The following is a 14,050-nucleotide window of genomic DNA, read 5'->3' on the forward strand; positions in this document are numbered from 1 at the left end:
TTGATTTAGTATATTAATTTTATCTGATTTCCTGTTTTATAAGGATTGTAGGCTGTTTCATGGTTCTTGTTTGCGAATTTGGTCCCTGATAGCTTTGAGGTGGTAGACATCCAGATTAGCTTGGGGATTTTAGACTTTGGAGCTTGTAGCTTCTCTAATCATGATACGTTTATTGATCTATTGCTTGCAGTTTTTTATGTGTCTAAATTTATAGTACATAGACTTGGCACCAATAACACTGTAGTTATTTACTTCTAAAATAAAGTATTGGTTTTGATGTGGAGTAGCATGGTTTATAAATTTGTTTGCTCTCTTTTATGGAGTTATTTAAACTATTCCATTGGAGATCATCCATTTTATTTATAGAAACCCATGGTGGTAAGGTTTATGATATATTAAGCTCTGTATTTTGTGTGATGAAGCTTTAAGGTTATTTTGACCATTGAAATTGTTAACTGTTGTATTTTATATTCTTGGTCATATGCAGTTCTTCATGATGAGGTATTTAATTTGGTAAATGTTTCATTTGTTTGTGGTTGTTTTCTTTCATCTTTTTTTGTATTGATTATTTACTGTATTTTATGTGATTCTTTATAGCACAAATGTCTGCACATTTTCTTTATATAAAAGTACCAGCCTTGTAGGTTGTTCATAAAAATTGTTCAGTTTTACAATTCTCATGACAATATCCCAATTATCATATTTTTTAATTCTCATAATCTTCAACATTAATGCCTCTTTTTTAGTCTAATTTTAGTTAATTATGGTTTGGTCAGACAAGACTACTTGTATACAGTTAACCTATTTTTTAGTCTATTTTTCATTGACGAGGTGGAGGTGGGTTTTCTCTCGTTGCATCGGTCTTCGATTACAATGGCATGCTTTTGCTTGCTTCCATCCTTATTGTCATCGTTCCATCATAAGTTCTTGATCCTTGGTCCAAAGATAGTTCGGTACAGGGATTCTTTGCTAAAGATTCTTATGGTCTATTTCATGACCACCGCTTCCTCGATGGTGGTGAAAACCTAGCCGTAGACACCATCATTAGCTTAGCTTCCTTGGTAGAGGCTAAAAACGAATGTGGCGATCAACAAGGAGGGTTTTCTATAGTTGCATCGATGGTGATCTCTTGCATTCGCTTGTTTCCTGTCCTATAGTGGCCATTCTATCGCAAATTCTTGATCCTTGGTGCAGAGAAGTGTTGGTACAAGGATTCTTTTGAATAGATTCTTTTGGTCACAGATTTTCATTGCAAGCTCTGCTGCTGCACCAAGGAACATGATTAGAGACGGATATGGTGGGTATAAGCATTGGTTGTTTGTAGTGGAAACCATTAGATCAGGTAGATCCGCAATGGTTTTAGGGGCGGCCTTGTTCTTGACGCTTGATTTAGTATATTAATTGCATATGATTTCCTGTTTTATAAGGATTGTAGGTTGTTTCATGGTTCTTGTTTGCGAATTTGGTCCCTGATAGCTTTGAGGTGGTAGACATCCAGATTAGCTTGGGGATTTTAGACATTGGAGCTTGTAGCTTCTCTAATCATGATACGTTTATTGATCTATTGCTTGCAGTTTTTTATGTGTCTAAATTTATAGTACATAGACTTGGCACCAATAACACTGTAGTTATTTACTTCTAAAATAAAGTATTGGTTTTGATGTGGAGTAGCATGGTTTATATATATATTTGCTCTCTTTTATGGAGTTATTTAAACTATTCCATTGGAGATCATCTATTTTATTTATAGAAACCCATGGTGGTAAGGTTTATGATATATTAAGCTCTGTATTTTGTGTGATGAAGCTTTAAGGTTATTTTGACCATTGAAATTGTTAACTGTTGTATTTTATATTCTTGGTCATCTGCAGTTCTTCATGATGAGGTATTTAATTTGGTAAATGTTTCATTTGTTTGTGGTTGTTTTCTTTCATCTTTTTTTGTATTGATTATTTACTGTATTTTATGTGATTCTTTATAGCACAAATGTCTGCACATTTTCTTTATATAAAAGTACCAGCCTTGTAGGTTGTTCATAAAAATTATTCATTTTTGCAATTCTCATGACAATATCCCAATTATCATATTTTTTAATTCTCATAATCTTCAACATTAATGCCTCTTTTTTAGTCTAATTTTAGTTAATTATGGTTTGGTCAGACAAGACTACTTGTATACAGTTAACCTATTTTTTAGTCTATTTTTAGTCTATTTTTTAGTCTATTTTTTGTCTATTGGTCAGACAAAACTTTAATGCCTCTTTTTTAGTCTATTTTTAGTCTATTTTTCATTGACGAAGGCGGAGGTGGGTTTTCTCTCGTTGCATCGGTCTTCGATGACGATGGCATGCTTTTGCTTGCTTCCATCCTTATTGTCATCGTTCCATCATAAGTTCTTGATCCTTGGTCCAAAGATAGTTCGGTATAGGGATTCTTTGGTAAAGATTCTTATGGTCTATTTCATGACCACCGCTTCCTCGATGGTGGTGAAAACCTAGCCGTAGACACCATTATTTGCTTAGCTTCCTTGGTTGAGGCTAAAAACGAATGTGGCGATCAACAAGGAGGGTTTTCTATAGTTGCATCGATGGTGATCTCTTGCATTCGATTGTTTTCTGTCCTATAGTGGCCATTCTATCGCAAATTCTTGATCCTTGGTGCAGAGAAGTGTTGGTACAAGGATTCTTTTGATTAGAGTCTTTTGGTCACAGATTTTCATAGCAAGCTCTGCTAGTGCCTAGCTTGCAATGAAGATGGCAATTGATGAGTAGGTTCTTTTCTCTCATTAGGCCGGTGATGCTTTGTCTTTCTTCAGCCCTATCATTGTTGTTTGATCATAGATTCTTGATCTCTTGGTCCAGAGGAGAAGAGTCGGTAGGTTGGTTCTTTGGGACATGGAGTGTTCCTTTGTCACATGATGGATTTCTGCCCATTGGCAAGGAAACCTTCTGTCAATGACATAATTGCATTGATAAAGGAACCTGAAATGGAGTAGATTATTTGGTCATAGTGTGTTGCTATGATCGTGTTGTTTGTGCTTCTTATGGATGAAGAAGAGATAATTGGATTGGTTGCCGATAAGTGGCTGAGAAAGTTTATTCATTAGTGTTTGATAAATCCAGCTAATCTGTTTGTAATATTATGATCAGCTTAGTGAGTGTGGGAAGTTCTTTATGGCAAGCCAAGGAGAGCACCGACCACAGCCGGTAAATGAATGTGATATTCATTCAGGTAAGCATTATTTTGATTGAAGCTTATTGGACTTTCGTAGTTCTAATGCTTGAGTGAATATTCTTGTGCAATTTAGTTTAGTCTCCTTTCATTTTTTTTTATGGAATGTTATACGTAGGTTTTTATCACATGATATTATTTTAGTAATCTCTTTTTAAGCAATAGAAGCTATATAATTGATTTACATTTTCTTTCCATAATGCATTTTCATTACTAATTCTGTTATATTTGTCATTTGATATGTTATACATGCCAATACGTCATCTTATATAAGACTTTTGGTTGGCTTGACGAATATGCATTCATGAATCTAACATCTATATTTTCCCTTAAACCCTTTAATCTTTCTTGAACTCTTTGTTATTCCCCTTTTTATTGTAATTTTAATAATTAAGCTAGTATTTTTTTGTTGAAATTTTATTTTTGTGCCAAAAAGTGAGAATCCAGCTTGTAATGTTGAAATTTTTTATTTTTTTGAATTAATATATTATATTATTAATATTTAAATAATTTTGTATATAATTTTAATAATACTTAATAAATTTCTTCTGCATTACTATACTTATTATGATTATTTTTTTTAATTTTTTAATTAGTATTACTTTTTTCCCTTTAATGAATAATAATGGGCCTATTGTGAGTAGTAATGGCCTACCTCTACGCAGTAATAGGCTAGTCATTTACTATCGCCAGCGTGGCCTAGTTATTATTCATATATTTTAATAATATTTATATTTTGTATCAAATCTTGATGTTAATACGATAAACTCTTCATGTTAATGTGATAAATCTTTTCGTCTCCATTGCTCTCCGTAGCTCCCTCCTCTTGCTTCCTAACTCCCCATAACTACCTTCTTGAGACTCCTCTACTTAATTCGTAGACATTCTCATGATCGCCTCATTTGTCCCTTTTCTGTCCTTCCTCGAAATAAAGGATGTCTGTCATCACCTTTGTATCTTGGGAAATCTATGGAAGAGCAGTTGTCGGATAAACCAACAAGGCCTAATTTCTCTTAAACAAGGAAGGAGATGGTATTTTTCCATCTTTAAGGATTTTCTTTCTTTCTATGTAATCGTTGTTGACATTATCGATATGTGGAATTATTTAATTCTTTATTTAATACAAAATCTGAAGTTCACATTTGTTGAGCCCTATGAGAGTTTCTTAGAACCTTGTCTCTAGCTCTTAGAACTTGATATGGTCAATACGAATTCTTAATAATGTCTTTTGGTTTAACTAATACAAATTCATTGATGATATGTTAGTGTAAGCGAGTAGTAACCCAGTGCATAAAGAACACTTGAGAAATATATTTTCAATACTAAGAAAAAAGTTGAATACAAAGTTCTGCAAATGTGAAATTTGGTTGAATGAAGTTGCCTTCTTAGGTGATTTGAAGGAAAGGCATCTCTATTGATCTAAAGAAAGTTGAAGCGATAGTTAAATAGGAAATATCAATAGCTATAATAGAAGTTAGAAGTTTATTGGGCATCGCAAGTTGCTACAGAAGATTTGTGGAGGGATTCTCTCAAATTGCTAGTTCTCTCACTAAACTAACCCAAAGGAATGTGACATTTGAATTGGGTGAAGATTGTGAGTGAACTTTTCAAGAGTTAAAATGAAGATTAACTAGTGCCCTTATTCTCACTAGTTCAAATGGTAATGAGTGATTAGTTTAGTTGATACACTTAGTAGATGATCTACAAGTTACTAATCTGGTGGTGAAGCAACGGAAGTCATCGGAAAAAAATTATGACCTGAATGTTATGAGAAAAGTGAGACTCAGTGATATTGATAGCCTCTATCTAGGTTTAATTTTATCTAATTCGATAAATTAAAGAAGAACAACTGCAAGATCCACGTTTAGTCTACTCGAGAAATGAAGTAGAAAAGGGATTGAAGTTAGATTTTTGAGTTTCCGAACATGGCCTATTGAGATTTCGAGATAGATTATTCATCCTTAATAATCTAGATATTAGGAAACAAATATTCGAGGAAGGTCATAATTCCATGTACACCATGCATCCTGATAGCTCATACTTAATAATATGAGAGAGATCCGATATATACTTTGAAAGCATTAACCATCGGTTTAAGGGTGATAAGCAGTGCTAAACTTGATTTTAGTATCCACATATTCTTATACTCTTCTCTATAATCTTGAAAGGCAAATAGATTTGAAAGGGTACTAAAGCCAATAATAAAAAATCGGATATCAGATTTAAAGCTACTAGCATATGCTGATGTGGTAGACAAAGCTATGATAATGGAAAAAGATATTGCAGATATTCAGGAGATCAGGGCAAGAATGATAAAGATAAATTTCACAACAAAAATACTAAAGGAAATAAATGAGAAAGTGGTAACATGATGGTTAAGACATGTAGATTTGGTAAAGAGTAACCATCATAGAGGACTAAATCATGTGTAAAATATAAATTAAATAATAAAAAAGTCAGTGTTTAAGTTGTCTTCTTAGGCTATGTGATTTAAAGGAAAGACATCTCTATTGATCCAATGAGAGTGGAAACAATTGTTAAATGAGAAATTTCAATTGCTATGACCGAAGTTTGAAGTTTCTTGGGCATGATAAGTTACTATAGTAGATTTATTGAGGGATTCTCTCAAATTTCTAATCCTCTCACTAAACTAACCCAAAATAATGTAACATTTGAATGGGGTGAAGATTATGAGTGAAATTTTCAAGAGTTAAAAGGAAGATTGACTAGTGCCCCTATTCTCACTATGCCAAATGGTAATGTGTGATTTGTAGTTTATACAAGGTCTTCATGAAAGGACCTTGACTGTATTTTGATGCAAGATGGGAAAGTTACTGTTTTTGTTTCTAGACAATTGAAAAAATATGAACAAAATTATACAACTCATGATTTAAAATTAGTAGCAAATACTTTTACTCTAAAAATTTGGAGAAATTATTTATATGGACAAACTTTTGAAATCTTTAGTGATCACAAGAGTTTAAAGTTTATTTTTACCCAAAATGCTAATGTTGTAGAAATTCTGAGACAATAGAGATAGATAGAAATTATGAAGGATTATGATTGCACCATCCGGTATCACTAAGGTAAAGCTAATATTGTACCTGATACACTTAGTAGATAATTTATAAGCTTGTTTACTAATCTGGTGGTGAAGCAACGAAAGTCATTAGAAAAAATTATGACTTGAATGGCATGAGGAAAGTGCGAGATTCAGTGATATTGATAGCCACTATCCAAGTTGAATCTGATAATTATAAAAGGACAACTACAAGATCCACGTTTAATCTACTTGAGGAATGAAGTAGAAAAGCGATTGAAGTCAAATTTTTAAGTTTCCGAAGATGGCCTATCGAGATTTCAGTATTAAGTATTCATCCCTTGTAATCGAGATATCAGGAAACAAATCATGGAGATAGTTAGAAATTCTAAAGGATTATGATTGCACCAACCGTTATCACTTTATACAAAATCTACATGTTTTATGGCTAATTTGGTGATGAAGCAACGGAAGTCATCGGAAAAAAAATTATGACCTGAATGTTATGAGAAAAGTGTGAGGCTCAGTGATATTAATAGCTTCTATCCAGGTTTAATTTGATCTTATTCAACAAATTAAAGAAGAACAACTGCAGATCCATATTTAGTCTACTCGAGGAATGAAGTAGTAAAGGGATTGAAGTTAGATTTTTGAGTTTCCGAAGATGGCATATTGAGATTTTGGGAAAGAATATTCATCATTAGTAATCCAGATATCAGGAAATAAATATTGGAGGAAGGTCATAATTTCATATACACCATGCAACCTGATAGCTCATACTTAATGATATGAGAGAGATCCGGTATATACTTTCAAAGCATTAACCATCGGTTTGAGGATGATAAGGAGTGCTAAACTTGATTTTAGTGTCCATATATTCTTATACACATTTCTATAATCTTGAAAGGCAAATAGATTTGAAAGGGTACTAAAGCCAACAATCAAAAATCGGATATCAGATTTAAAACTCCGAGCATATACCGATGTGGTAGACAAAGTTATGATAATCGAAAAAGAGGATTGCCTATTGAGATTTCGGAATTAAATATTCATCCCTTGTAATCGAGATATCAGGAAACAAATCTTGGAGGTAGTGAGAAATTCTGAAGGATAATGATTGCACAAACCATTGTCACTTTGTACAAAATCTACAAGTTTTATGTTTAATCTGGTGATGAAGCAACGAAAGTCATCGGAAAAAAATTATAACCTGAATGTTATGAGAAAAGTGTGAGACTCAGTGATATTGATAGCCTCTATCCAGGTTCAATTTGATCTCATTCGACAAATTAAATAAGAACAATTGCAAGATCCTTATTTAGTTTACTTGAGGAATGAAGTAGAAAAGGGATTGAAGTTAATTTTTGAGTTTCCAAAGATAGCATATTAAGATTTCGGGATAGAATATTCGTCCTTAGTAATCCAAATATCAAAAAATAAATATTCGAGGAAGGTCATAATTCCATGTACACCATGCATCCTGATAGCTCATACTTAGTGATATGAGAGGGATCCGATATATACTTTCAAATCATTAACCATTGGTTTGAGGGTGATAAGCAGTGCTAAACTTGATTGTTGCCACTTTGTACAAAATCTACAAGTTTTATGTTTAATCTGGTGATGAAGCAACGAAAGTCATCGGAAAAAAATTATAACCTGAATGTTATGAGAAAAGTGTGAGACTCAGTGATATTGATAGCCTCTATCCAGGTTCAATTTGATCTCATTCGACAAATTAAATAAGAACAATTGCAAGATCCTTATTTAGTTTACTTGAGGAATGAAGTAGAAAAGGGATTGAAGTTAATTTTTGAGTTTCCAAAGATAGCATATTAAGATTTCGGGATAGAATATTCGTCCTTAGTAATCCAAATATCAAAAAATAAATATTCGAGGAAGGTCATAATTCCATGTACACCATGCATCCTGATAGCTCATACTTAGTGATATGAGAGGGATCCGGTATATACTTTCAAATCATTAACCATTGGTTTGAGGGTGATAAGCAGTGCTAAACTTGATTTTAGTGTCTATATATTCTTATACTCTTCTCTATAATCTTGAAAGACAAATAGATTTGAACGGGTACTAAAGCCAATAATCAAAAATCAGATATCCAATTTAAAGCTCCAAGCATATGTTGATATGGTAGACAAAGCTATGATAATCGAAAAAGATATTACGGATATTCAAGAGATCAAGACAAGAATGGCAAAGATAAGCTTCACAACAAAAATATTACAGGAAATAAATGAGAAAGTGGTAACATGATGGTTAAGACATGTAGATTTGGTAAAGAGAAGTCATCATAAAGGGCTAAATCATGTGCAAAATGTAAATTAAATCATGAAGAAGTCAGTGTTTACGGGTGATTGGACCCTGTTTTGCCTGTGCAAAAGTTGGATCGTAAAGTAAAAGATTGCACTCTAAATAAGAAGAAAGAGTTATTGCCTCCTAATCATCAACCTATGCAATAGTATGTACTACCTTTGTACAGGATTTCTGAACTTCTAAATCAATGGTCGAAGGTATTATTTAAGTTTCTAATAGAAATACAAAGGTTTTGTTTGACCCTGGTTCTAATATATCTTTTGTTTCATAATATTTTGTTTATAACATTGATATTCAACCTAGACCATTGAATTATATGTTATATATAACGACGGTTGTTGGGGATTCTTTGACAACAAACTTGAACTATCCATCTTATTTGATTTCTATTGGAAAACACAAACTTCTTGCTGAATCGATTCTTCTTGACATTAAGGGTTCTGATATTATACTTGATTGACTATATATTATTATATAAAATTAATCATTTTTTTATATACCAAATCAATCCATCCTTTATTTTTAGGGTATTAGGCATGATTCACCTCCTTACCTTATATCGATAATTTAAGCTCATCGTCTTTTACAAAAGGGTTGTTGTTGCTATCTTGTATATGCAAAGGAGAATTCAGATTAAGAAACTAATATAAATGAAATTCTTTGGTTAGAGAGTTCCTTGATGTATTCTCGGATGACTTGCTCGGATTACCTCCAAATGAAGAAGGTGAATTTGCTATCGATTTGGTCCTCGGGACAACCCCAATATCTAAGCCTTCCTATAGAATGAAATAAGAGTTTTATTCGGTCTAATGTTTTATCATAGAGTGCTCTGATGCGGTTAGTTAATAAAAAGGATGAAACATTTTGGGCTTGTATTGATTATGGAGAGTTGAATCACGTGACCATCAAAATTAAGTTTTCTCTACCTAAAATTGATAATTGTTTGATCAATTTTCGGGTCCATAAGTCTTTTTGAAGATTGATTTGTGGTTTAGTTATTATCGATTGAAGATTAAGAAAGAGGATATTTTAAAAATAGCTTTTAGAACTTGATATGGTCACTATGAATTCTTAATAATGCCTTTCGGCTTTACTAATGCCCCTGCATCTTTTATGGATCTATTGATAGGATATTTCTGCCATTCTTGTATGGTTGTATAATTGTATTCATTGATGGTATGTTAGTGTATACGAGAAGTAACCAGGTGCATAAAGATCACTTGAGAAATATATTGTCAATACTATGCGAAATGAAGTTGTATGCAAAGTTTCGCAAATGTGAAATTTGGTTAAACTAAGTTGTCTTCATAGGCTATGTGATTTAAAGGAAAGGCATCTCTTTTGATCAAAAGAAAGTGAAAGCGATTATTAAATGGGAAATTTCAATGGCTATGATAGAAGTTCGAAGATTCTTGGGCATAGCAAGTTACTACAGCAGATTTATTGATGGAGTCTCTCTAATTTCTAATCCTCTCACTAAATGAACCCAAAATAATGTGACATTTGAATGGGGTGATGATTATGAGTGAAATTTTCAAGAGTTAAAAAGAAGATTGACTAGTGCTCCTATTCTCACTATTCCAAATGATAATGTGTGATTTGTAGTTTATACAAGGGCTTCGTGAAAGGACCTTGACTATATTTTGATGCAAGATGGGAAAGTTATTTCTTTTGTTTCTAGACAATTGAAAAATTATGAACAAAATTATTCAAACTCATGATTTGAAATTAATAGCAAATACTTTTGCTCTAAAGATTTGGAGAAATTATTTATATGGACAAATATTTGAAATCTTTACTGATCACAAGAGATAGAAATGCTAATGTTGTAGAAATTCTGAGAAAATAGAGATTGAAATTCTGAAGGATTATGATTGAACCTTCCGGCATCACTAAGTTAAAGCTAATATTGTACTAGATATACTTCGTAGATAATTTATATGTTTTGTGACTAATCTGATGGTGAAGCAACGTAAGTCATTGGAAAAAATTATGACCTAAATGGCATAAGGAAAGTGCGAGATTCAGTGATATTGATAGTCACTATCTAGGTTCACTCTGATATAATTCGATAAATTATAGAACGACAACTACAAAATCCACGATTAACATACTTGAGGAATGAAGTAGAAAAGTGATTAAAGTCAGATTTTTAAGTTTTCGAGGATGGCCTATTGAGATTTTGGTATTGAATATTCATCCCTTGTAATCGAGATATCAGGAAACAAATCTTGGAGATAGTTAAAAATTTTGAAGGATTATGATTGCACAAACCGTTGCCACTTTGTACAAAATCTACAAGTTTTATGTCTAATCTGGTGATGAAGCAACGAAAGTTATCGGAAAAAAATTATGACCTGAATGTTATGAGAAACGTGTGAGACTTAGTGATATTGATAGCCTCTATCCAGGTTCAATTTGATCTCATTCGACAAATTCAATAAGAACAATTGCAAGATCCTTATTTAGTCTACTTGAGGAATGAAGTAGAAAAGGGATTGAAGTTAGATTTTTGAGTTTCCGAAGATGGCATATTGAGATTTCGGGAAAGAATATTCGTCCTTAGGAATCCAAATATCAGAAAATAAATATTCGATTCCATGTACACTATGCATCCTGATAGCTCATACTTAGTGATATGAGAGAGATCCGGTATATACTTTCAAATCATTAACCATCGGTTTGTGGGTGAAAAGTAGTGCTAAACTTGATTTTAGTGTCTATATATTCTTATACTCTTCTCTATAATCTTGAAAGGCAAATAGATTTGATCGGGTACTAAAGCTAATAATCAAAAATCGGATATCCAATTTAATGCTCCGAGCATATGCTGATATGGTAGACAAAGCTATGATAATCGAAAAAGATATTATGGATATTCAGGATATCAAGGCAAGAATGGCAAAAATATGCTTCACAACAAAAATATTAGAGGAAATAAATGAGAAAGTGGTAACATGATGGTTAAGTCATGTAGATTTGGTAAAGAGAAGCCATCATAAAGGACTAAATCATGTGCAAAATGTAAATTAAATCATGAAGAAGTCAGTGTTTATAGGTGATTGGACCGTGTTTTGCCTATGCAAAAGTTGGATCGTAAAGTAAAAGATTGCACTCTAAATAAGAAGAAAGAGTCATTGCCTCATAATCATCAACCTATGCTATAGTGTGTACTACCTTTGTACAGGATTTCTGAACTTCAAAATCGATGGTCGAAGGTATTATTTAAGTTTCTAATAGAAATACAAAGGTTTTGTTTGACCCTGGTTCCAATCTTTCTTTTGTTTCATAATATTTTGTTTATAACATTGATATTCAACCTAGACCATTGAATTATATGTTATATATAACGACGGTTGTTGGGGATTCTTTAACAACAAACTTGAACTATCCATCTTATTTGATTTCTATTGGAAAACACAAACTTCTTGCTGAATCGATTCTTCTTGACATTAAGGGTTCTGATATTATACTTGATTGACTATCTATTATTATATAAAATTAATCACTTTTTTGTATATCAAATCAGCCCATCCTTTATTTTAAGGGTATTAGGCATGGTTAACCATCTTGCCTTGTATCGGTAATTCAAGCTAATCGTCTTATAAAAAAGGTTTGTTTTTGTTATCTTGTCTATGCAAAGGAGTATTCAGATCAAGAAACTAATCTAAATGAAATTCCTTGCTTAGGGAGTTCCCTGATGTATTTTCGGATGACTTGCTCGGATTATCTTAAAATGAAGAAGGTGAATTTGCTATTGATTTGGTCCTCGGGACAACCCCAATATCTAAGCATTCCTATATAATGACATAAGAGTTTTATTCGGTCTAATGTTTTATCATAGAGTGCTCCGATGCGGTTATTTAATAAAAAGGATGAAACATTTTGGGCTTGTATTGAATATGGAGAGTTGAATCAGGTGACCATAAAAATTAAGTTTTCTGTACCCAAAATTGATGAATTGTTTGATCAATTTTAGGTTCCATAAGTCTTTTCGAATATTGATTTGTGGTTTAGTTATTATCGATTGGATATCAAAAAGAGGTTATCTTAAAAATAGTTTTTAGAACTCGATATGGTCACTATGAATTCTTAATAATGCCTTAGAAAAGTGCGAGATTCAGTGATATTGATAGTCACTATCTAGGTTCACTCTGATATAATTCGATAAATTATAGAAGGACAACTGCAAAATCCACGTTTAACATACTTGAGGAATGAAGTAGAAAAGTGATTAAAGTCAGATTTTTAAGTTTTTGAGGATGGCCTATTGAGATTTTGGTATTGAATATTCATCCCTTATAATCGAGATATCAGGAAACAAATCTTGGAGATAGTTAAAAATTCTGAAGGATTATGATTGCACAAACCGTTGCCACTTTGTACAAAATCTACAAGTTTTATGTCTAATCTGGTGATGAAGCAACGAAAGTTATCGGAAAAAAATTATGACCTGAATGTTATGAGAAAAGTGTGAGACTTAGTGATATTGATAGCCTCTATCCAGGTTCAATTTGATCTCATTCGACAAATTCAATAAGAACAATTGCAAGATCCTTATTTAGTCTACTTGAGGAATGAAGTAGAAAAGGGATTGAAGTTAGATTTTTGAGTTTACGAAGATGGCATATTGAGATTTCGGGATAGAATATTCGTCCTTAGGAATCCAAATATCAGAAAATAAATATTCGATTCCATGTACACCATGCATCCTGATAGCTCATACTTAGTGATATGAGAGAGATCCGGTATATAATTTCAAATCATTAACCATCGGTTTGTGGGTGATAAGCAGTGCTAAACTTGATTTTAGTGTCTATATATTCTTATACTCTTCTCTATAATCTTGAAAGGCAAATAGATTTGATCGGGTACTAAAGCTAATAATCAAAAATCGGATATCCAATTTAATGCTCCGAGCATATGCTGATATGGTAGACAAAGCTATGATAATCGAAAAAGATATTACGGATATTCAGGAGATCAAGGCAAGAATGGCAAAAATATGCTTTACAACAAAAATATTAGAGGAAATAAATGAGAAAGTGGTAACATGATGGTTAAGTCATGTAGATTTGGTAAAGAGAAGCCATCATAAAGGACTAAATCATGTGCAAAATGTAAATTAAATCATGAAGAAGTCAGTGTTTATAGGTGATTGGACCGTGTTTTGCCTATGCAAAAGTTGGATCGTAAAGTAAAAGATTGCACTCTAAATAAGAAGAAAGAGTCATTGCCTCATAATCATCAACCTATGCTATAGTGTGTACTACCTTTGTACAGGATTTCTGAACTTCAAAATCGATGGTCGAAGGTATTATTTAAGTTTCTAATAGAAATACAAAGGTTTTGTTTGACCCTGGTTCCAATCTTTCTTTTGTTTCATAATATTTTGTTTATAACATTGATATTCAACCTAGACCATTGAATTATGTGTTATATATAA

At 32.4% G+C, this 14,050-nt stretch overlaps 1 pseudogene; it reads left to right on the plus strand.

Moving 5' to 3' along the window:
- The window catches only part of LOC135588851 (DEAD-box ATP-dependent RNA helicase 57-like), a 55,769-nt pseudogene that overhangs the window by 1,342 nt on the left and 40,377 nt on the right, over positions 1 to 14,050 (plus strand).

Source organism: Musa acuminata, chromosome BXJ1-8 (assembly GCF_036884655.1).
Source record: "Musa acuminata AAA Group cultivar baxijiao chromosome BXJ1-8, Cavendish_Baxijiao_AAA, whole genome shotgun sequence".
Classification (NCBI taxonomy): Eukaryota; Viridiplantae; Streptophyta; class Magnoliopsida; order Zingiberales; family Musaceae; genus Musa; species Musa acuminata.